A 23,364-nucleotide genomic window follows, 5' to 3' on the forward strand; every position below is an offset into this window, starting at 1 on the left:
TATGAAAAAAAATTATTACTGTACAAAAAACAGAAATTATTATTATTATTATTTTGCAAATATATTCCTTTTATTCTCGAACAGTAGCAGTAACTGGTATCTCAGTACAGGCCGGATCAGTCAAATAAACGCCTGAGGCCTATGTAGAAGAGAGGGCCTCTGGCAGCAGGCCTCCAGACAAGAGAAACAAAACCGGAGGGGGCTGCAACTTCGCCCGAAACGGACTGCGGGAGGCCAACTAAGATAAAAGAGCGAGCCAGGTAGAAAGAAATGGGCAGCAAAGCTTTGACCCAAGGCCTGGGGCTCTAATTCACCGCAGCTAGAACCAGAAAAAAGGCGCCCGACCACGAGGCGGAGCCAAAATGGCGACATGCGAGCTGAACCGTCGGGACGCCTTCGGGACGGAAAAGGAGGGCTTTGCCGGTCAGCTCGGCACGCCTAGGGCCTTAGGGGCAATAACCCTCCCGGTCGGCGTTTGGGGTGGGGGAATCCAGCAGTAAATGAAAGGAAAACAACGCGTGCCACGAGGCAACGCGGAGGCAGCGACGATCTGATAAGGATGGGGGGTAGCGCTAAACACGCTGCGAGCCCGCAGCTTGTCTCAGGGACGAGGGAAAATTTTCCCTTAAGTCCAGACCCTTTGCGCAGGAGGAGAAAGAAGGCAAACCTTATCAGAAAGTGAAATAGGAAGGAAATCTGCGATCAGCCAAGGAGCTCTCTAACACACAGCCTGACTCTTCGAGGCTGAGCAAAAGACTGGGGAGGCGCTCCGCGATGTCACGTGAGGGGCGGAGCGTTTCTCATCTAAAGCTCAGCCTGCAAGAAGAGGACTCGGAAGCACATCCCAGTCTCTGGATGCTCCGAGCGGCTCGAAGGAGAATGATCCTCACTATGTGTTGTCTATGCAGTAGCCTGAATAGGAGCTTACGAATAGTAGAAGCTGGCCTTTGGGGGATGATGCCACCTAAAATGGCCGCTTGCTACTTTCTTTAGAAGAAGCTTTCAAAATGGCTGCTCACCACATGCGGTTGAAGAAGCCTCCAAATTGGCCGCTCACAAGAGCTACAGGCTACGCAGGACTTAAATCGCTCCTTAGGCTGTAAACAGCACCGAACGGCAATAAAGTGAAAATTTACAATCAGCTGAGAGGTGCTTTTATCGCCAATGCGATCTTTACGATGGTGGCGGCTGAAATCGCTGAGGGAAGACTGTGGGGGAGGATCAAGGGTTACTCCCTACTTACAGTCTCCCTCGGTTGAAAAAAACGGCCGAATCCTAGGCGGTGCAGGAGAGTGGAGCCCCACTCTCCTGAAGGCACAGCTATGCCAATGATGAAGATAGCTTTCGCTTTTGCTGCTAACTAAACTGCTTTCAGAGACACCAGCTTATGGTCATCGAAAGAAGCTGAGTCAAAGCTGAGGGGTTTCTCCCACAGGCTGCTACTTTTATACTAGACGGACCCAGCTTGATGATGTCATCAGAAGTCATACCCATCCTGGGCTCTCGCAGCAGCATGGAGGAGAAAGGAATCGAACCAGTGCAAAACTGTGCCTTCCAGCCCCCAGTCCTGAAGCCAGCTCAATAAGATACAATTGTCAATGGTATCAAAATTCACCAAGAGGTCAAGGACAGCAGAAACACCTATTATATTTCTGTCCCAAACTGGGTCTGAAACCCAACTGGAAGGAGTCCAGATAATCTGTTTCATCCAGGACCCTCTGGAGCTGCAATACTCTAAGAGAATTTTAGACTATTTGCAAGTGTTAAGATGCTGTTTAAATGCATGTCTGCAATGTAACACTGATCTAATGGTAAAGGCACAAGGCTAAAAACAAGGAGGCTATGAGTTGTAGTTCTGTCCTAGGCCTGAAACATTGAATCACTTTGGTTCAATCACTCTCAGCCCACCACTCCCAACATAACAACAGATGTGTTGTTATGGGGACAATAAGAGAAGAAAAGAGTATATGTTTGCCATCTTCAGTTATTTATAAAAATAATAAAGGCATGATTTTAAAAATATAAAAAAAAATCTTGTCCAAGTCAATAAAAAATTGGCAAAACAGCCCTAGAGCCAAAAGCCTGATTAATCATATGATGTTTTAATAGGAGTAAATCTAAACAAAATTTCATCTTGGAACATGAGGAAATGGTCATTAATTGCCAAAGAGCTGAATAATGATGCATAACATCCAACTTCTGGAGAATTGGTTTCTTAATTCATATTTATATGTTAGATACAGGGCTATGCTATGAACCCTGCTTTAAGATAAAATACATTCAAAAATATATATATTATAGATTACAATTTGTAAAATGAACACTATATTATCAAGAAGGTATCAAACTGAAAGGAAACGTTGACCAAGCCCTCCACACAAAAAGTTTACAGTACAGAACACCCCTTTTTTTTCATTTCCCCCTCAACTAATAGAAGATTTTCTATATAAAAATTATTCAAAAATATGAATCAAACACCCAGTGGATTTAGTAATTCCTGAGCAAGAGAAGTACCTGACAATAATAACCTTTGCAAAAATGTATAGAATCTCATAGTGAGACTCCAAAAAGTTTCAATCTAACAAGTACAATAACTTTCCAGAGTCATGGTAATAAAGCTAATTCCTTTTCAATGAGTGGGTGATGGGGGGAGGGGGCTTGTAAATGGAACAAGTGTTTCACTATGAATGTACTTTGCAAATGTGTTTTACATCACTTCAAAGCTATAAGACAGAAGCCTGATTGTATAAATTTTGGTCCTTAGCCTCATCATCACTTTTCATCACCTCAGTTAGGACTTATTTCTCCAAATAAAAGACTTTCTAATGATCCCTAACAAGTACTGGGGATTTTCTGTACTGTCTAATAAGATATGAAACACTGAAAAATTTCTAATATAGATTCATATGCCTTAAAATGTTGGGCTCAGCTAAGAATCAATCCACTAATTCAAAAGGCAGATGATCTTCAACTTGCAACAGTTCATTTAGTAACCATACAGAGTTATGACAATACTGGAAAAAGTGACTTATGACCATTTTTCACACTTACGTATTCCCATGGTCATGCAATCAAAATTCAGATGTTTGGCAACTGACTCATGTTTATGTCCACTGCAGTGTCCCAGGGTCATGTGATCACATTTTGCTACCTTCTGACAAGCAAAGTCAGTGGGGACACCAGATTCACTTCACAACCATGTTACTAACTTAACTGCAGTGATTCACTTAACAACTACAGCAAGAAAGGTCTTAAAATGGGCTAAAATTCACTTAATGTCCCTCTTAGCAACAGAAATTTTGGGCTCAATTGTGGTCATGGGTTGAGGACCACCTATACATTAAGTTTCATGATTATCAATTGTGACTACTTATTTTTCAAGGAAAGATCAAGGTGAAAGCCACTGTTGACTAAGAAAAGCTTTGATGTTCATCTCAACTTTGCCAAGTTGGATTAAACTGGATTATTTTAACTGCTGTTTTAAATGATTTTAGCTGGTTTTCCCTTCTTTTTGCCTGCTGATTGCTTGAATGCTGTACCGGTATAAATACAGGGTATAAATCAAGAAAAAAATAGCTTGCACCTCATTTCCAATGTTGTTTATAGTTTGAACTTACATCTGAATCTAGATATTTTAAGTACAAAACAAAAACAACACCTAACTATAATGAAGGCTGTAGTTCAACTATGAAGAATTCTAAAGGATAAAAAATATTGAAAAGCCAGTTTTAAGTTTCGTTTAAAATTCCATGAATTTCTTCTAATCAAGTAACATCCATATTCCACACAGAATGCAGACAGAATTCTTTATCAAGGTCAAGTGCTTCAATAGCAATAGCACTTAGATTTATGTTCTGCTTCATATTGCCTTACAGCCCTCTCTAAGCGGTTTAGAGTCAGCATATTGCCCCCAACAATATGGATCCTCATTTTACTGACCTTGGAAGGATGGAAGGCTGAGTCAACCTTGAGCTGGTGAGGATCAAACTCCTGGCAGTGGGCAGCGTTAGCCTGCAATACTGCATTCTAACCACCATAGCTCTTTCAAACTATTCAAGTCAAGCTATTTTCCAAAGCACCTGAGGGCAGGACAAGAAGCAATGGGTGGATTCTCAAGGAGAGAAGCAACTTAGAACTAAGGATAAATTTCCTGACAGTTAGAACAAAATGGAACAACTTATCTCCAGAAGTTGTAAACTCTCCAACACTGGAAGTTTTAAAGAAGAGATTGGATAACCATTTGTCTGAAGTGGTGTAGGGTTTCCTGCCTAAGCAGGAAATTGGACTAGAAGACCTCCAAAGTCCCTTCCAACTTTGTTATTCTATTCTAAACATCCAAAAGATATTTATTTGATCTGCTAGTGAAACCACTGTTTTCCACACTGGGATTCATAAGCTATCTATTTATCAACTCAAGACACAAATTAGTAGTGTCATGTGCTTTGTAAACAAGAAGCAATTTTCTTGTGATATGGTCATGTATCTTGGCTATTAAGTTTTGCATGAGTTAGAAATGAAAAAATATAGTAAGTTTAGCTACTGAAAAGAGTCATCTAGAATCTACATAATTCAGCAACAGGGATCGTAAATGAAGTATTTGGACATAAGTCAAATGTTCCTAAAACAAATAAAAGCAAGCAGTCTAATGAGACATATTGTTATTCATGTTCTGAAGGAAGTATTTTAACGAACACCAAAAGAGTTGGTGGCAAGAATGTTAACTGTCTTGGGTAACAATGTTAGGTATTTTAGTGAAATATTTAGATTAAAATCAAATCTACAGTCAATCTCTAATAAGTTGAGGATATCTGTCAAAAATGTAATCTAAGAAGTGGGGTTTTAACTGTCAGAAATGCACAGTTCTATTTTATCACCTTTTGTCCCGAGAACAAAGGTCTTGAAATAGTTTGGAATGTTAATGAATTCTTTAAAATCAAGTGCTATATTTCATCCCATATTTTAATCCTTATTTATGTATTTTGAATAAAAAGCATTACTAATCACTGGGTCTGATAAAACTGTGCAGGAAAGACAAATATATAAAGAAAAGCTAATATTGTATAGGAAAAGTGTTTGAATTCTGCACTTGAAGGTTTTTATTTTTTTGCACAAATCATATTGTTGTGCCACTCTATAAAATCAGAGTATCTGTGGTTTAAAAGTAACAGTATTTAGCTCTGCCCTTTACAACTGGGACAATGAACTTCATTATTTATGCGGCCCATTAACTGATACCAAGTTACATGTTATCCAGTCTGCAACAACTAGCCCAATCATTCTCAAGTACTTCAATTCCCAACAATACATTTAGTTTTTCTGAAGATGTTTTACTTCAGAATGCAAGGGGAGAGAACACATTTCAATATTTTTGCACATAGAAATTGGTTGAAAAAAACCTAAGCTAGAATTTTCTGATCCAAATAATTTTATGAAGTTGAATATTAGCATCAGAGACAATTTCTTCATTTACTTTCCTTTTACAGTACTGCATTTTGTGTTGATGCAGAAAGATCGAAGTGTTACCAGCTTAAGAAATCTATTAAAAACTGCCCACATGGCCTGCGGGAACCCTCCCTGCCCACTCACTCCTTACCTGGCAAACTTGCCTGCTAAAATTGCTATTTTCCCTTTTTCCAACCATCATCTGTTCTGCTGTGCCGAGAGATTTAGATTAGCTAGGAAGCAGGAAATGGTTGGATTTCTTGCTTTCTAAGCTAGTCTTTAGATCTTCGGCTGTGCTTAAAAACAGAGGACTGAAGGTTCTGTTATTCAGTGCAGACTCACAAGCAAATTTGAGAAACTGAGCTGGCAGATAGATAGATCACTGAATGATTCTGTGAGCAACTCAATCTGCCTGCCTGCTTTGCCTGATTTTGGGTAAAAGTTGCTCTTTTTTAATAGAAAAATTCAATATTTTCATACATGGTGTGTTGTGAGTTAATTTTGTGAGTTTGCTTGCAAGTAAATTTTATGTGACAGACTGAGCTAGCCAATGTCAAATAGATAGATTTCTGAATGAATCTGTGATTTTGTGAGCAACTCAATCTGCTTGCCTGCTTTGCCTGATTTTGCGTAAAAGTTGCTCTTTTTTTATAAAAACTTCAATATTTATATAAATATTTATAATATTTATATACAAGCCATGCCCAGCCAGTCACATGACCACCAGACCACACCCACAAATTAGGCCACACCCACAGAACTGGTTAGTGGTCCCTGGGATTTAAAATTATGAGTTTGGTAGTCCCTGAGGTCCAAAAGGTTAGCGACCCCTGGTCTAAACCAAGCATCCCTGGGTGTTGAAGAAACTTATGAATCAAGGCTAAGTTGGAAAGTTATTTATTTCCTTTGCAGTCATGGCAAACATACGAAACAACACATAGCAGAAAAGGCCTTTTATTTCCAGGAGTACAAGCAATGAAATATCTTTGGGCCATATTGAAATATAAAATGTGTTCTAATAATGAAACTCGTAAATATCTAATACTTTGGGGGAGGAATCTACTATTGGAAAGCTCAGGCAGAAATTGGAATCATGCCTTTAAATCAACTACTATGTAATAAATATTTTAAAGGATTTTGCCCATCTTCAAGTTCACTCTGGTCTTCCCAATTCACCACATGTTGGTATCTTCAGTTTAAGCATGTTCCAATGAAATAATACAGATAAGGCAATTTGGGAGCCTCAAAGGCATCAGAGTTGCTTTTTTCCTGATGGAATCCCATGTCAGAATTAAAACCTACAACACATCTCTATCAAAAGTTCAAAAATATTTTAAAGTGGACATTTTGGGAATATTTCAAACATGGTATAAACAATTTAAAAAAATCTTTAAGAGAATGGGCATTGGTAAAAGTTACCCTGAACGCCCTTTCTATCTATGCTGCGAGAGAGCCCAGGATGGGTTGACTCCTTCCTATGACGTCATTTAGCTGAGTCTGTACTAAGATATAAAAGCCAGCCCCCGGGAGAGACCCCAGCTTTGGCGAAGATACTTGACAGACTGAAAGGTGTCTCTGAAAGCACAAATGAATACAGAAATATGACTTACCCTCTCCGGACGAATCAAAGGAGGGGCTGGGCTCTCTCGCAGCAAAGATAGAAAGGGCGTTCACGGTAACTTCTACCAACACCCATTCTCCTCCATGCTGCATTGAGAGCCCAGGATGGGACATACCAAAGCTTGCATGTCCACGGGTGGGTCCTCGTCCGGCTCATCACACTGACTGTTGAACCACTTGTTGAAGCACCCGTCTGCTGAAGGTTGCAGTTGTCGAGGCAAAGACGTCCAGACGGTAGTATCTGATGAAAGGAGATGGAGATGTCCACATGGCCGCACGACAGATCTCCTCCAAGGGTGCTTGGGTTGCCCAGGCAGCCGAAGTGGCTGCGTTTCTGGTAGAGTGCGCTGTCAGATCTCGAGGAACCGGAAGGGCCGCAGCTTTGTAGGCCTGCTCAATGCAAGATCTGACCCACCTGGTAATAGTAGGAGAAGAGGCCTTGTGCCCCAAGTGAGAAGGGAAAAGGAAACAAAATGGCTTCCGACTTCCTGAAGGAGGAAGTGCACAATGTATATTCTAAGAGCCCTACCTACATCTAGCGTGTGCCACTGCTGCTCTAAGTCATGGGGCGGGAGGGGGCAGAAGCCAGGCAGCATAATGACCTGGGACCTGTGAAACAGGTGTTAACCCTTGGAATAAATGAGGGGTCCAGACTGAGGACAACCCTATCATCATAAAAGGAACAAAGGTCCTGTCTGATGGAAAGAGCAGCGAGCTCGGATACCCGCCTGGCTGAAGTGATGGAAACGGGGAACACTACCTTCAGAGTCAGGAAACGGACAATGTTCTAAGGGGTCCAAAGGGGGGCTTTGTAAGGGCATTAAGGACCACATGAAGGTCCCAGGAAGGATACCTGTGAACCACCGGTGGGTGCAGGATGGAAGCCCCTTTCAAAAACCTCCTGACTGAAGTGTGATGGGATAAGGAAGGATACGAACCCCATGAAAGAACCGAGGAGAGGGCCTCAACCTACCTGCGTAAGGTGTTGGGGGCCAAACCTTTCTCCAGATCATGCTGAAGGAAGCTAAGAACCTGTGCCAACTGGACTAAAGCAGGAGAGAGACCCTCCCTAAGGCACCATCGGGAAAGGGCCTTCCAGGTGGCATCATAGATGTGCCTTGTATAAGGTTTGTGAGATGCCAGGATAGTGATGACGACCCTTTCAGGAAGATCAGCCACCTCTAGCCGCTGCCGCTCAAGTGCCACATGGTCAGCTTGAGCCACTGGGGCCGTCCGGGTGGAGCAGAATCCCCTGATGAAGGGAGATTAGATGGGCTGGGATCCTCCAAGGAGAAGCCACCGATAAGTTGACCAGGTCCGCAAACCAGGGCGTCCTTGGTCAATAGGGTGCCAGGAGGAGGAGCTTCGCTCGTTCCTCCAACATCTTCCGAATTACTGCCGGAATGATGGGGAGCGGGGGAAAGACATAGAGGAGATTTTTGGGTCATCTGCACCAAGGGGCATTGGTCCCCTCCATTCCCTGGCAAGGAACCTGGTGAAGAATCTGGTGACCTGGGCGATTTGAGGAATGGAGAAGAGATCCACCTCCGGCGTTCCGAATCTGAGGGAAAAGTCCCTGAATAGAGACGGAGGAATGGACCATTCTACCTGGTCGACTAGGCTCTGGCTGAATCAGTCGGCCTGGGAGTTGTCGACCCCGGAGATGTGGTCCACCGAGATCGACAACAGGTGTTGCTCTGCCCATAACCCCAACCATAGAGCCTCTCCCTTGAGGGCTCTGGACCTCGTCCCCCCTTGCCAGTTGACATGAGCCATGGCGGCCATGTTGTCCATAAGGTCTAGAACATGAGAGCTGGTCATTGAGTGCCTGAAATGCTTGAGCGCTAGAAAAATGGCTCTGAGCTCTAGCCAGAGGGGAAGGGAAGGGCCTGCTATGACCTGGACCAAGGTCCTGAGCTATCTGGCCCTGCATATGGGAACCCCAACCCAGGAGGCTGGCATCGGTGGTTATCACTAGCCTGTCTGGGACCCTGAAAAGGAGTCCTTTCCAGATTAACGGGGAACACCACCAATTGAGAGATCTCTGGATTTGTGGAGGGAGCAGGACCTTGATGGATGAGTGGCTGGTTCCTGCCCGTTGGTAGGGAAGCAGGAAGCACTGGAGTGGACGGGAGTGGAAAAATCTGTGGCTCTGGAGATATGACAGGGTAATTTGCAGATCCCGACGGGCTGCATGGATGGAAGAGGACAGAATCAAAATGTTGTCCAAGTAGCATTGGATCCTCACTGGAACAGAAAGCAGAGATGTCATCAATGCTGCCAGAACCTTCATGAAGACCCTTGAAGCCCATGAGAGGCTGAAGGGAAGTGCTCGATACTGGCAATGGGTATTCTGATAACAGAAATGGAGAAACTGGCGATGATGAGGCCAAATGGGGATGTGGAGGAAGCCTCCATGAGATCAATGGAAGAGAGGAGATTGCCCTCCCGAACGCTCTCTACAATAGAATGCAGAGTCTGCACTTTAAATTGCCTGTATTTTACAAATTGGTTAAGAAATTTTAGATCCAGGATGGTTCGCTACCCTCCCTGAGGCTTTGGGAATGATGAAAAGGCAAGAGTAAGCCACATCCCCATTGAGAGGGGGGAATAGGTTTGAATAGCTTGGATTTCAAGGAGTTGAATGGCCTGATTCATGAGGTCTTGCCTTGAAATGTCCCGAGAGACAGGACAGATCAAAAAAATTTTGGGGGTGGCATTAGGAAGTCCAATTGTAATCCTGACCTAATAGTGCTGAGCACGTAGGCATCCGCTGTTGACTCCTCCCATTGGAGGCAAAGAAGGCTAGGCGACCTCCAATGGGAGGGGAGAACGAGGGATTACTTAGAGCGACGGAAGGAACGACCCCCACCCTTCCGAAAGGGCTGTTTACCAGTATAAGGAGCTGGGCGATAGTCAGCTCTCTTCCCAGAGGCAGAGAGAATTTTACGTTTATCTCTGGTTTCTATGAGATAAGGTTCCAGAGCATCGCCAAAAAGCTTATCTCCTGCGAATGGAACTGAAGCCAGCTTCCATTTATGGTGTGACTCCGCCTACCAATTTCTGAGCCATAACAGTCTTCTTGCTGCTACTGAAGATGCCATGGCCCTAGATACAAATTCGGCAGAATTGAGAGTGGCATCTGCGATAATCTTATTAAGGCCTTGGTGAGACCGAAGGTCAGATGTAGGCAATCTAATCTGGAGTTGGTGCAGCCATCATATGGATGCCCACGTGAAAGTGCCAGGAGATGAAAATGAGGCCAGAACCGGAATGTCAATAGAAGGCACTGCCAGGGCATTGTCCAGGGCTGCGCTGATGTTGTAGAAACGCTTATCCAGAGAAGATGGGCGAGGACCTGCCGAAGGAGAAGCGCACTGTTCCTTGACCATGTCCAGGAACAAAGTGGGAGAAGGCAAAAACCCCTGCATGCACTACAGGCTTTGGAGAAGAGTGAGTCTCCCTGGCTAGAGGGAATTCCTTGTGGCTCGGGAGCCACTTCCTCTGGCGACAGCTTGGCAGTGACCAAGGCCTTGCTGAGTAATGGCCTGAAGAGAGGAGGATTGAAGACCAATGCAGAGGATGTCTGCTCTGGGCAAGAGTCCTCTTCCTCTGAAAGATTTTGGTCAAAGGTCTCGCCTTCTTCTTGTTCTGAATGAGAGGAGTAACTGTGTTCAGATGGAGAAGCCCTTCCCTCCTCATCAACCTCCTCCCATTCTGGTAGAGAAGAATGGACCCTGAGGTCCAGGGGCCTGTGTAAATCAGGGTGATGAGGCAAGGAACTTATAGATTGAGAAGGGAGAAGGGCCTGAACCCTTCCAGAGGTCGAAGGATTTGCTTGAAGCCTTCAGCCAATCCCTGCCTAATGGCCAAAGAGACAACATCTTGGATATACCCTGGTCTATGCTCAAAGGTAGAGTGGGAGTGAAGGTGGTTTCAGGCCTAGATTGAGAAGAGGTTCAAGGCCTGGAGGGAGGGGGAGGAGCATAGGGCCCAGAAGCCTGTTGGAAATAAGGCCCAGATCTGCTTAGATCCTGAGGATCTGATTGTACTGCGAAGGCCTCAGGAGACCAGGATGGAGGATGGAAACGCTCATAACTTCTCCTCCCTAGGAGGGCTTAGCTGCGGCCCACGGGTATCACCTGAAACATGCTGTAGTTGCACTCCATTCTGTTGAATAGTTCTGTTGAACTGCCTCTCTAGGGCTGCATGTCTGCGCTCTTCTGCCCTCAATTCAGCCTGAGTTACCTTCTAAGGGGCTAGAGCCTTAGCTTTGATTTTAGCATCCACCTCCCTCTGGACTGATTGGGTGCGTTGCCTATGACTTTTTCTCTTATTGGGCTTAAGAGACTGTTCCACTGGGGGGGAAAGCTCTGCCTGACCCTTATCTTGCTCCATTTGAAGAATAAAGGCTCTTACGATGGAAAGAAACTGTAAATTTTTTGTATTAAGCCCCTTAGGGTATAAATGGCCCCCGGGCTTAAAATACAGCCGCTCACCTCGTGGTGGAAGGCTTCAATCCAAGATGACCGCTGACTATGGGAAACAGGCTCCAAGATCGAAGAATCTCTCCTTAGGCTATAAAGAGCCCCGAGTGAAGTCAGCAAAGGAAAGGGCAGCCACTGGCCACACGATCAGCTGGCTGACGCTGGTATCGGTTTGCCAATCACTTTTTACGACCGCTCAAACTGCAGGTGTGGGGAGGTCTACAGACGCTGCCCAACTTGCCTGAACAGCACTCTGGCAACACTGCTCCCACCACTGCAGGAGAGAGAGCCCTGCTCTCCTGGAAGAGCAGCTGCCCAGATCCTGGGAGCTGCTGAAGCAGAAAATGGTACTGAAGATGCGTGAGTGCTCTGTAGAACTAGCTGGCTGGCTGTTATCGTTGCGATCGCTTACACGCCAAACCGCAGGCGTGAGGAGGTCCCGCTGCCAACTGCCGAACAGCGCCAGCTGCTCTCACTGCAGGAGAGAGAGAGAGCCCTGCTCTCCTGGAAGCACTGCCAGATCCTGGGAGCTACTTGAAAGGAGGAAAACGGCACTGAAGATCGCTGGTGAGTGTTATCTAAGAGAAGCTTTCAGAGACACAGCTACTGACTGAAAGGAGCTGAGTCAAAAGCTGGGGTCTCTCCCGGGGGCTGGCTTTTATATCTTAGTACAGACTCAGCTAAATGACGTCATAGGAAGGAGTCAACCCATCCTGGGCTCTTGATGCAGCATGGAGGAGAACAGTAATTGTGGATATACAATTTAAATTTTAAAAAGTTGTAAAAGACTTTTATCTCAGAACCTTCAGCTATATTTATCACTCCTGCAATATCCAAATTCTGTATTGCTGTGATGAAAATAAGGCATAATTGGTTACAGAAATAACCAGTTTTTATTGTTTACTATGTTATATTTTTATACATTACACAAATTACATTATATGTTAGCTATCTTGTTTTAAGTGATATGTATTTTTAACTCATAAATTGCAATATTTTAGATTTACACTTGCATGGGTAATTAACACATCAGTATAGTCGTTATATGCTATGTTTTTATCATAGAGAACCTTTGTTATGCTAGTACTTTATCTCACCCATTTGATTTTACTTCTGTATTGCATATTTCAATTTTGCTGGTCACTGACCAAATGCACAATATTTTAGTTCAACATAAGTTTGTTAAAAACAAATTGCCCCATACAAATCTTTTTTTTTCTTTTTACAAATAGTACACCAAAGGAAACCTGTATATGTGGTATGCTTAGAGTGTGATGACAATGTAACACAAATGTAACAAAATCCAAAATGTAAATATATGTCCTTTAATGCCACCAACTTGGCCCCACTGTTCAATAATTCTCAGTTGGAAATAAAACTTATTCAAAAATAGTCTTTAAAAGAAAGCAATACAGTCCGAACTTAATGAGCAGATAGAGGTGAAATAAAAAAACCCAAACAAACTACAATGAAAGAAATTCCACAACGGACCAGGATAAGTAATTACCAACTTCAAGGAGATAACAAGGCACAGTCTGTTGGAAGGACACCAACCAAGATAACTTCAGCCCAAAATAAAACACACTTTGCTTCTGACAATGCTGTGTTGTAACTATCTCTCTTATATACTATTCTCCTCAGCTGCAACTAATGAGGGGGATCATGGCTGCTTCCTCTCTTGTAAGCCAAGTTGTTTCCTTCTCACTTCTTCCCTGCATGACCTAGAATGAAGAGGGGATGGCCCTGATTCTTCCTCTGACTGCCCAGCAGGCCTCTGCCCTTCCCCAGCCTCCTTCACAAACTCCGGAGCCACACCTCCACTCCCTGTCTGGCTGTTCCTCCTCTCCCTCAGAGTCTGACTCTATACCAAGGCTATGACATAGTTAGTAAAGCAGTTAATAAAGCTCACCACAGTCTCCTTGATAAAGCAGAACAATACAGGATAGAGGTCCCACTGTCAGATGGATTTGCAATTGGCTGAACCACCATACTCAATACATGTAGCCTAAAGCTATATGATAGCAGTCAAAGGCCTGTCACAGAGAAGAGGTTGTGGATTATTCTCCACAACATCCAAGGGTAGATGAAAACTAATGGATGAAAAGTTTTACAGAGAGAGATCCAAACTTAAAATAAGGAGAAATTTCTTAATTGTGAGAACTACTGAGCAATGCAACATCCTACCTTCTGGTGTTCCGGGTGCTCTATTAGTTGAGATTTTCAAGTAAATATTGGACAGATGTTTACATGAGATGATATGAGGATTCTTACCCTGGATTGGAGCGGGGGACTGAAGACTTCCAAGGTTCCTTTCTAATCCTATGTTTCTACAAAGCCCCTGCAATGTGTCAAATAGCATCCAATCCCAAGATAACTATCAGAAAACAATATATTTCACTATTGCTTCATTTTAAAAAAGGAGGAAAACTTTTAAACTCTCCACAAAGAATACTAATATATAAAGCATTGACTTTAATTATTAAAAAACAAATGTTAAATATGGTGGAGGGAAATCCATATCAGAACTCTAGAAATTAATTGAATTAATTCTGATCAATTTCAGGATGTCTGTTTTCTACCCAAAATTCTAAACAAATCTTTTGACTGCATACTGAAATCAGAATAAAAATTCTCAGGAGGAGGAATAACTTTGCTTGACACTATACAATCTAAGCTATATTTTACTCATGTTTTAGAAGTCAGATGTTTCATGCCAGGAACAAATATGTTCATCTACTGTACTGTTCCAATTTAACACTTTCCTCCTTTCTTAGCATAAGGATTTAATACTTGATAGAGGAAACTGTTTTTAACATTCAAGTTAATATTCCATGTTTCTGATAAAAAATATATCATAACAACTTGAATAATGTTTATCCACAGGATTCTTTGTTTTCACTGCAACACATACTCCCTTGCAATTAGCTTCAACTATATATTATAAATGAAAATTATATGCTCATAAAATATGAAAGTGGCCCAAGAGATATTCCCACAGTCAGACTGGAACAGTAACTTACGCAAATTTACTTATTAACTTAATATAAGCATATCTTTAAAAAGCAAACTTAAAACTTTAGCATAGCTAGACAGATCCTTATTACTGGCAGCAGTACAGACGCCCCCCCCTTCAATTCTAATATGTTGTTATATGTTGTTATACTTACATATTGAAATGCATCAACTGAAGTCTATAGAGTAAGGGATTGTAGCTCTCCAAAAATCTGTTAGCATTCCAGATATTTCAACTTAACAGGATGTTCCAAACTGGCATGCTAACCTATATTTAGGATACTACTGTGGTGCAACCAATATTACAAGTAAGCAAATCAGCATGCCTGGACTAGTATAAATATGTCTGCAGTGCACTCTAAATTAAGCAGTAGCACATACTGGAAATGCAAAGAAAACTTATTGAACAAATTAACCACACTGTAAAATTAAAGAAGTAAAAGAATACCAAAATTGATTCCGCTAAATAACACAGGACATGTAGTATGTTTGCACAATATACTTAACTTGGTTACTCAATTAACCTGTTTTCTGGCTTCTCGGAAAACCAACTGAGAAATAATAAATCAAATGGGTTACATTCACAAAGCATACTAAGCCAACCCCCTCCCACTCCAAAGTGAAAAGTTAACCAAGTTTAACATATTGTGCTAATGCAGTATGTGCTAATGCAGCTATTAGTTCTTCAACTGTCTCAAACGAGTATTGTGAAAAATAAGGAATCCATGTAGCATGGATTTTTACTTATTTATTTCTCCAAAATTACCAAACTACGGGAACAGGACAGGGAACTCTTTAATTGTAATTGTTTTCTATTTATAGAGTAGATGTTTACAGATACTTAGCCAAGGTGACATAAGCAAGGGAAGGCATGGCATAAATCATATTTCATGAGAAAAGAGATAGCACTTAGCTAACAAAATTGTCAGGGACTACAGCTTTAATTTAAACACCACAATCTACATTCACATCCTCTCATTTTTTCATTTCCGGCTGATTAACAGGCTGGAAAATCTGGATTGAATTCAATGGCTGTCAAGCAGGAAACAAATCTCAGATACATGATGTTAATCAGACTGAACTTTTCTCTAATCCTTCTCCCATTCCCAAGAATCAACCATTATCCATGTTTTCGGCCCTATGAAAATCATTGTTCATTTCAATTTCCCCAATGCTGAATTAAATTTTTCATGGATTTTTAACTTAGGACAATTCTCAAGTCAAACACTGAACAGTACTGCTGAACTGCTTAATTACATTTCCTGACTTTTTAAAAACTTTCTAATATCACTGAAGCCCACAATTAAAAAAAACCTGAAACTTACTCAAGGTTTCTCTTGATTCAAATGACCCAAAATGATGAAGTTTCACTATTTATTTTTATTTATTTTAAATTTTTATGTCATCCATCTTCTCTACAAGATGACTCTGGGCAGCTTATAAGAATGTCTGTTCCATGATACCAGACCAACTTAAAATATGAAAGGCCTGCAATAAGAATCAGTTCAATGTTTTACTACATGACATAATAAAAACTACACATTCAAATTTGTGTGCATGCATAATATTAATAAAATATATTTGTATTAACCAGCTATTAATTGGCCAATATCCATGCTAAAAATATTTTTCAGGTCTTTATTCGATACCATACATTAAGTTCTTCATGACCTAATACCATAGTTCCAACTCACCTTATTACAAACTAAACAACAAATTTTGGTAGGAAAATGTAGCAGCTTTGAAAGTGAGTCTGTTGACAGAAGCTTGGGTTTTTATTATACAATTTACTTTAATCTTTTGATGTATAATACTTGAACAAACCAGTAGTTAATGTATTGTGAACAAGGTTTATTGTGAACAATTCAAATCTACAAGTTAGTCAACCTTACTTCTGAGTTAAGCACATCTTATCAGCTCCACCTATAATTAACATTACTGGTTTCACATACTTTTGTTATGACATTCCATTACTGAACAGTAATAAAAAGTTACAAGTAATCTCTGTAATTGCTTAACACAAAATTCTGACTGATTAATTACATCTTTTCACTCCACTGCACAATGCACAGTGGCTAGAGACTTTCCTCTTTTCCAATTCCTAACCTAATAAAATGTAAAGCCAGCCATATATTTCTTCTAGCAGAAATTATTCTTTGTCAATCTGATAATATCTGTATGGGAGTTTTATATTTTCCCTATAAACTATATTCATTCTTGAGGAAATGTATATAATTGACATTGGTTTTCATATTTACGTTTGAAGGAATTTTAAAGAATTGTAGTAAAGAATAATTTACCACCACTGATCCAGAATTTATTAATTCATTATTAAAACAAAAGGCAAAATTGATTCAATAACTGCAAATGAAATTTTTGTAAGAATGACTGATTTAATTCCATTAAACAATATAAAACATAAATGAGGGACACTATAACACCACAACTCTGCACTGACAAGTATTGAACTAGGTAAAAACTGAGATCTTTTGAATGTGAAATTATATACTTTAGACACTGTAAATACAATTTTCTGTAAAAAGACAACATTTATAAATTAAAACAGAAAAGTAATGCTGGATCTAGCCAGGAATCCATTTAATTCAACAATATTTCTGTAATAGGGAGCTAAATGCTTTCAGGAAGTTCATGAGCAAAGCATTGATAACTTGCTTTGTAGCTCTACATACTGGTAACAAAAATGTCCCCTTGTTAATCATGTTGGATCTCTCCATGTTTGCAATACTGAGTTAAAATGTCTATGCTTAAGAATATATTGATTTTTTCCAATCATTCTTTCTGAGAAAAACCAGAATTTGACCATTTTCTCAAAAATGACATGACATTTTCATAGAGTTCATTGTTATCATTACTAAAATTGCTTATTGTATTAGCCACTGTTCCAGAGTTGAAAATGTTAGTTAACTACTAGTAATAACCAGTTCTATATATTTGACTGACATAAATATTTCTAATTTCCACTATAGATCCCAGGAAATTTTGCTGCCTAGTTTTGTTTAAAAAAATGATAATATATATTCAATACTAGGTTCTATTCTTTCACTGTTCTTCTCTACATGTGGCATTGTTTTCTTATTCCATAAATGCTTTAAATTGCTTTTCTTTATATTAACCACCAAGATTATATGATAACAATAAAAAAAACATAAAAGAAGTGGCAATTTACTCAAGAATCTTGGAGGAATTAACAGAAAATCAAAAAATGATCTATTCATCCTTAGTCACCAGGGCCTGATGTCTTTAAACTATATAATTTATTTCTTGGTGCAATGACTTTCTGGCAATGCCATGTAAGACAATGAATATGTGCTGACACATATTTACTTGCTGTGGCTAGTGAAATGTCAAAATATATTCAATGTCTCTCATGATTAGTATTCAAAACTCAATTCACAAAGAAATAGTATATAAAAACCTGTACTTTGCACTTTTATTCTTCTTTTTTTTGTAATTAAGAACATTGATGACACATCCCAAGATAGCTATATAAATATTTTGCAACAACTAAGTAGTCCATTTTATCTCTGCAATTCAAATATATAAAAGCTTTATATGCTCTAAGACTCTGTTCTTAAGATACCAGCTCTGCAATAACCCCATCATATTTGTTGTGATTTCTAAAGTTGCTTACAATCAATGATTATTGCCTTCACATATTATTTTGGAAGGGCTTCCATTATGAATTAAGTCTTATGGTAGCAATTTGCCACTTAAATCTTGTAATTACGTATGGGAAGTCTAAAAAAATGGGAATGCTATACGAAATATACCAGAGTCTTTTCAAGAAAAACAAAAAAAATCACTTCACATGTGTTGACGTTTAACAATGGAGCTCAACAACTTATCAAATTCGCAATTAAAAACTAAGGCTTCTCTTCCATTTGAAGTATTTACTCAACAGGCCAGAATATTTATACTACAAATGCATTCTCGATTTTATATGCTGAAGTTCCCTTTACTTTAGTCAAAGAAGAGTTATAATCAAATACAAGGTAGCTAAAATAGAACTAAAATGTGTATGGAACTCTTTTGTGGTTACCCAAATTATGAAATCAAAAAATAAATTTACCAGTATGCTATTATTCTTCAATGCTCTGGACTGATTCTAAGAGCCATGTTATTTTGAATTATTTCTATGCATTGGTGGCTTACAAGCTAAACAAGAAGCCAGATTCATACACAAACAACCATTACATTAATCACTATCAACCTAGTTAAATTGGTGCAATGCTTCCCAAATGTTTGGAAAAAAAATGTACATTTACTTACTAGAGATATTCTAAAAATTATACTTAAAAGGATTTATGTTGGAGTGCATAGAAATATGCTCATTCAAAGGAATACCTCCTTCATTTCTGCATACATCAGTGTTCATGGCATGCCATCTGGCTGAATACAATGGGCAGCTTCCTTTGAAGGCAAGAATCCCGCTGCATGTCAAGAATTGGAAGTGACTGCATGCTCAAATTATAATGAATGCAGAGACTACATAGAACTGCAAACCTCCAGTGAAGTCTTATTGGAGAGAGATAAGAACATATGCTGCAGCAGCCTATAGTTTGTGTGCGTATTAAGTATGCACAGTACTCTTTATTTAACTAATTTAGCATAACAAGTATGCAGCACAACTGATACACCATTTGGGAATTAATGAACAAACGTAATTGGTATGCAGGTTACAGCCAACATACACCATACATCTTTATTAGGAATTTTTCCTCATTTTCTGTGCATTTGAAAAAAAAAGTGGCTTAGTAACACATTCAAAATAGTTGTGTCTTAGTAGCAATGGGGATCAATAAAACATCTTGTATTGGTATTCAGAAAATTAATTTTTTGTACATTGAAGAACTTTCCTTGTCCCTAAACTAAGGAATGATTTTTTTCTTAAATTATTAGGGTTCTTAGCACAAGTTAAGAGAAGCACTTATGCTGAATCAAGAGTTGACCATAAAACATTTCTATTCACTTGAAATGTTAATACAAAATGTTAGTATATTCTATAATAAACCTGCTAATCTTTTAGGCAGCAAAAGTTATAGAACTCTTTCTTATCAAAGCAGGTAAATATAAAATACTGCATAATTTTATCACCTTTGACTTACCATTTAACCAATAGCTCCACTGAAGTCCCAAGTAATTTGTAATTAATATTAATCACATAGTTATTCAGGGCCTTAAGCTAGACAGCTGAATACCAGCATATTCTGATTTCATATATTAGCCAGGAGTCCAAGAGAGACCTCAAAAATTATAACCCTTCATCACAAGAAGAACACCTTCACAACAGGAAAACAATACAATCTCATATCAAAGAGGAATAAAATTATTACACCATTCTCTGTTAGGGACAGAACACTCACCTTCTATGAACAATTAATTGTACTAGAAATGGAAAGTTGAAAAAACATTTTGGTCTCATCTATCCTTCAAACGCAAAAATAACAGCAAAGTATTGTACTGAAAATAAATAACTGCTTTAGTTTACTATTAACTCCGAATTCAGCATTTCCCTCCTGAAGCTTTCTTTTCACTTGCTTTCTTGGAATATCTTCTTAGTTTGCAAACTGCTACCAGAGCCAGCCTCTCAAATTGACATTAAGTTCAGAACATAATAATTGTTTCAAAAGTAACATAAAAATTAGCACATAATTTATAAAGGAGTCAAATAATTTCAAGATAGAATACAAACATCTTAGGAATTCATGTACTGTAAAGTTTCAATCTAAAAATCAGCAAATGACGTATCAGTTGATGTGGAAGCTGTTTACATAGTAACTTTTCTCTGTGAAATATTAATGAAGAAAAAGAACACAACAGAGAAAATCATTCTGCTTACTCTCTCAAAGGGTCAAGGTCTAGTTTTAGAACTCCAGCACAAAACATAAAAAAGTAAACCCTGAGGTCATTCCAGATGTTCAAAAAAAGCAGCTGCCTTTCTATGGAAAACAAACAAACTTCCTTTTCCTTAATTATCGGTACTCTGCATTCACGTTAGAAATTAAAAACTTTGTATTAGATTTTAAAACTTTTGTTGTAATCATGTTATGAAGTTCCCCGTAGCTTTATTAAGACACTTTGTTAAGGTACAGTTAAAAATGTACTGTAAAATTTTCTCTAATGGATCTCTGTTGCCATGGACTTCATTGGAATTGTTTTAGAGCAGTTAATCATGTTCAAACTATCAACACATATATTTAAAGGATTTTATTTCTTTTTCTGTATTTCTGCTACATGCATGATAAAAAAGGCTTTTCATATTATTTCCTGGAAACATAACTTTGAACACTGAATACAACATTTCAAATAACATTTAAATTAGGAGTTATTTCCCCAGAAGCCAAGTCCACAATACATACTTAAGCGTCAACTATTTTGGAACTCTTTAAAAAGATCAACTATGCAAAAGCAGTAGGGTCTAATTCCTACAATCGGTGTAAATAAGTTCCGTACACATTCATACAATCCAGAACAAATAATTGTGGAAACAGTGCAATATAGAGAAAACGTCCACAACAACATCGGCTAAGAAAGTCACTCCTTGACTCCTTTATATGTCCTTACGTATCGCTTCTAAATATACAGAGCATTTATAAATTTAGCTGAATGGATTGAACTAAATTCAACTTTTGAAATGCAATGTTCATTCTCCATATGGTGGATACCAGCACTTACTGGTATCATGACAGCATTACCTACAAAAATAACAATTCCAATACATTACTTTACAGATCAATAGAACCTCTGGTGAATACATCGATCTTTTTAAACAAACTTACATTTAACTTGTCAATGATTCCTGCAGGCCTAACTCTCCGGGCCACAAACATGAAGGTAACTTTAATATATAAACATGTGCCAACAGGAAAACACTATCTCCTGCCTAGCACTTAAAAAGCCCCTAGTACTTCCAACGGTAAAAATTAGCTACACAGCTGCAAGCCAACCAGTACATACTTTACTGACAGCAAAGGATTATATTTCTTAGTTTCCTATCTTACAAGATTGTTGGAAGGCCCATAGAGACATCTTGCTGAATACTTTTATCTAAACCAAATTACAGGGGCTGTGAATTCTGGACATTGCAAATGAATGTTACACTATTCTATTTGGCGTATAGTACACAATGGAACCTTTTAACGATTTCCCAGCCCCTTTTTGAGTCTCTTAACTTGGATACCTCCAGAATTTTTGGCCAAGACCTAAGGAACTTTCCCCGTTCGGTAGTGCCATAGATCAAAAACACCTATTCCTCACCAAGAGAAACAACTGCAGCGTTTCCGAGACAGGCCTGCAATGAGCCCTAAAAAGGGCAAAGAAACAAGAGGCTACTACCCTCCTCGGCTGGAAGGACAGACTGCTCAGTTTCCTAGCCCAAGTTCTTATTTCCCACCGTTTCCCCGTCAATGACAACCAAGCCTCGCCAACCTAGCTCCGAGGCACCTCAGCGCGCATCCCCCCCTCAGCCCCAATGGCCAAAGGGCACCTGCACCTGCTGAGCTTGTCTCGGTTGTATTCAAGGATCCCCCGCTCCCCGGCTACCTCACCGCCACACGCCCCTTCGGCCGGGAGGGCAGCGGCCCAGGCCCAAGGTGATAAAGAGACCCACGGCGAAGATCACCAGAGGAAGCCTGTCCACCAGGTCGCGGCTGTGAGAGAAAGGAGGCGCCGGAGCCTTGGGGAGGAAGAACGCCCAAAGCGCCAACCGCTTGCAACTTAATCCGGGGCGCCGGGAGGCCTCAGGACTTCCCGGAGTCCCGCAGCCCCAGCTTTCCACCGATGCCTTTACGAAGCTTCTCCGGCGCCAGGGCTCACTTACCACGGGGCTCGCGCGCGCTCCTTCCACTCCCCCCGCCCCGCCAGCCCTTCCGAAGTGCGGCCCGCGAGGAGGCCGCTCCCTCCCGGGACCCGCCACCGGCACAGTGACCGACAGACCAGGCGACAGAGCAAGCGCGACGGCGCGCGACACGTACCTGGGGGAGGGGCGGCGCACAGGAGCCTAGCAACCGCCGGCACGAGCGCGCCACAACCAATCACGAAGCCTGCCCGAGCTCGAGCTGCAACACACACATCTCCGCTCGGCAGCGTCGGCTTGTTTGGCCAGCAGCAGCCCCAGCCCAACCTAACCCAACTCGTCGGACTCCGCCTCACGCGCAAGAACTCCCCCTACCCGACCGCAGGACACGCCTCCTCTCCGAGCCAAGCCACGCCTCTTCTTCGCGTGCGCGTTCCTCGGGCTACACCTTCTGGGATCTGCTTATTCTGCTCGCGCCCCCCCCACGCCCGCCCCAACTCCCAGAATTGAGACCACGCCCCTCCTTATATTTCTTATTGGGTAAAATTGAGTAGGATTTCAGCTGCTCGATTTCCGATTGGCGGGTCCCGACATTCTTGCGGGAGGTGAAAGAAATCCGGCACGTGCATCGCCCCACCTGCAAAGCCCGCCTGGGCTTTTCCTTTCCTCCAAGGGGCAAAACCCAGGGGGGCGGGGGGGATGGAAGATGGAGGTGCTTCCCTGAGGCCCGGCCTCATAGGCTACAATTGCAGCGCCTCTTTGTAGAAGCGAGGCCAAGGCTAAAGCCCTTTCGGAAACCCTAAAATATCCTTGTTTTGTTAGGGAACTACTGCGGTTAACTCGCGGAGGAAGAAGATACTCTGTATCTCCACAGATAATCTGTAAGGTGCAAGGAAACCGCTGTAGAAAAAAAAAAGGGTCAATAAAAGCCACGACGTTCTTTCCCGAAAATATCGAAATTGCCGTTTAAGGATCCTAAACTTGAGT

General features: G+C 40.8%; 1 protein-coding gene across 3 annotated transcripts in view; it reads right to left on the reverse strand.

The window, feature by feature from the left end:
- Positions 1–22,721, reverse strand: part of DAG1 (dystroglycan 1) — an 89,219-nt gene extending 66,498 nt beyond the window's left edge. Inside the window, exon 1 of one of the 3 annotated variants that reach the window (XM_026673335.2) lies at positions 22,556–22,721. The gene's annotated coding sequence lies outside the window, so the exon portion shown is untranslated. Of the gene's footprint in view, positions 1–7,052; positions 7,075–22,401 lie in introns of those variants that run through there. The other 2 variants (XM_026673336.2, XM_087955032.1) reach the window with 2 other exon arrangements.
- Positions 22,722–23,364: the final 643 nt, after the last annotated feature.

This window comes from Notechis scutatus, chromosome 2 (assembly GCF_049901735.1).
Source record: "Notechis scutatus isolate UNSWTSFEM ecotype Mainland chromosome 2, rNotScu1.2, whole genome shotgun sequence".
NCBI classification, from domain to species: domain Eukaryota; kingdom Metazoa; phylum Chordata; class Lepidosauria; order Squamata; family Elapidae; genus Notechis; species Notechis scutatus.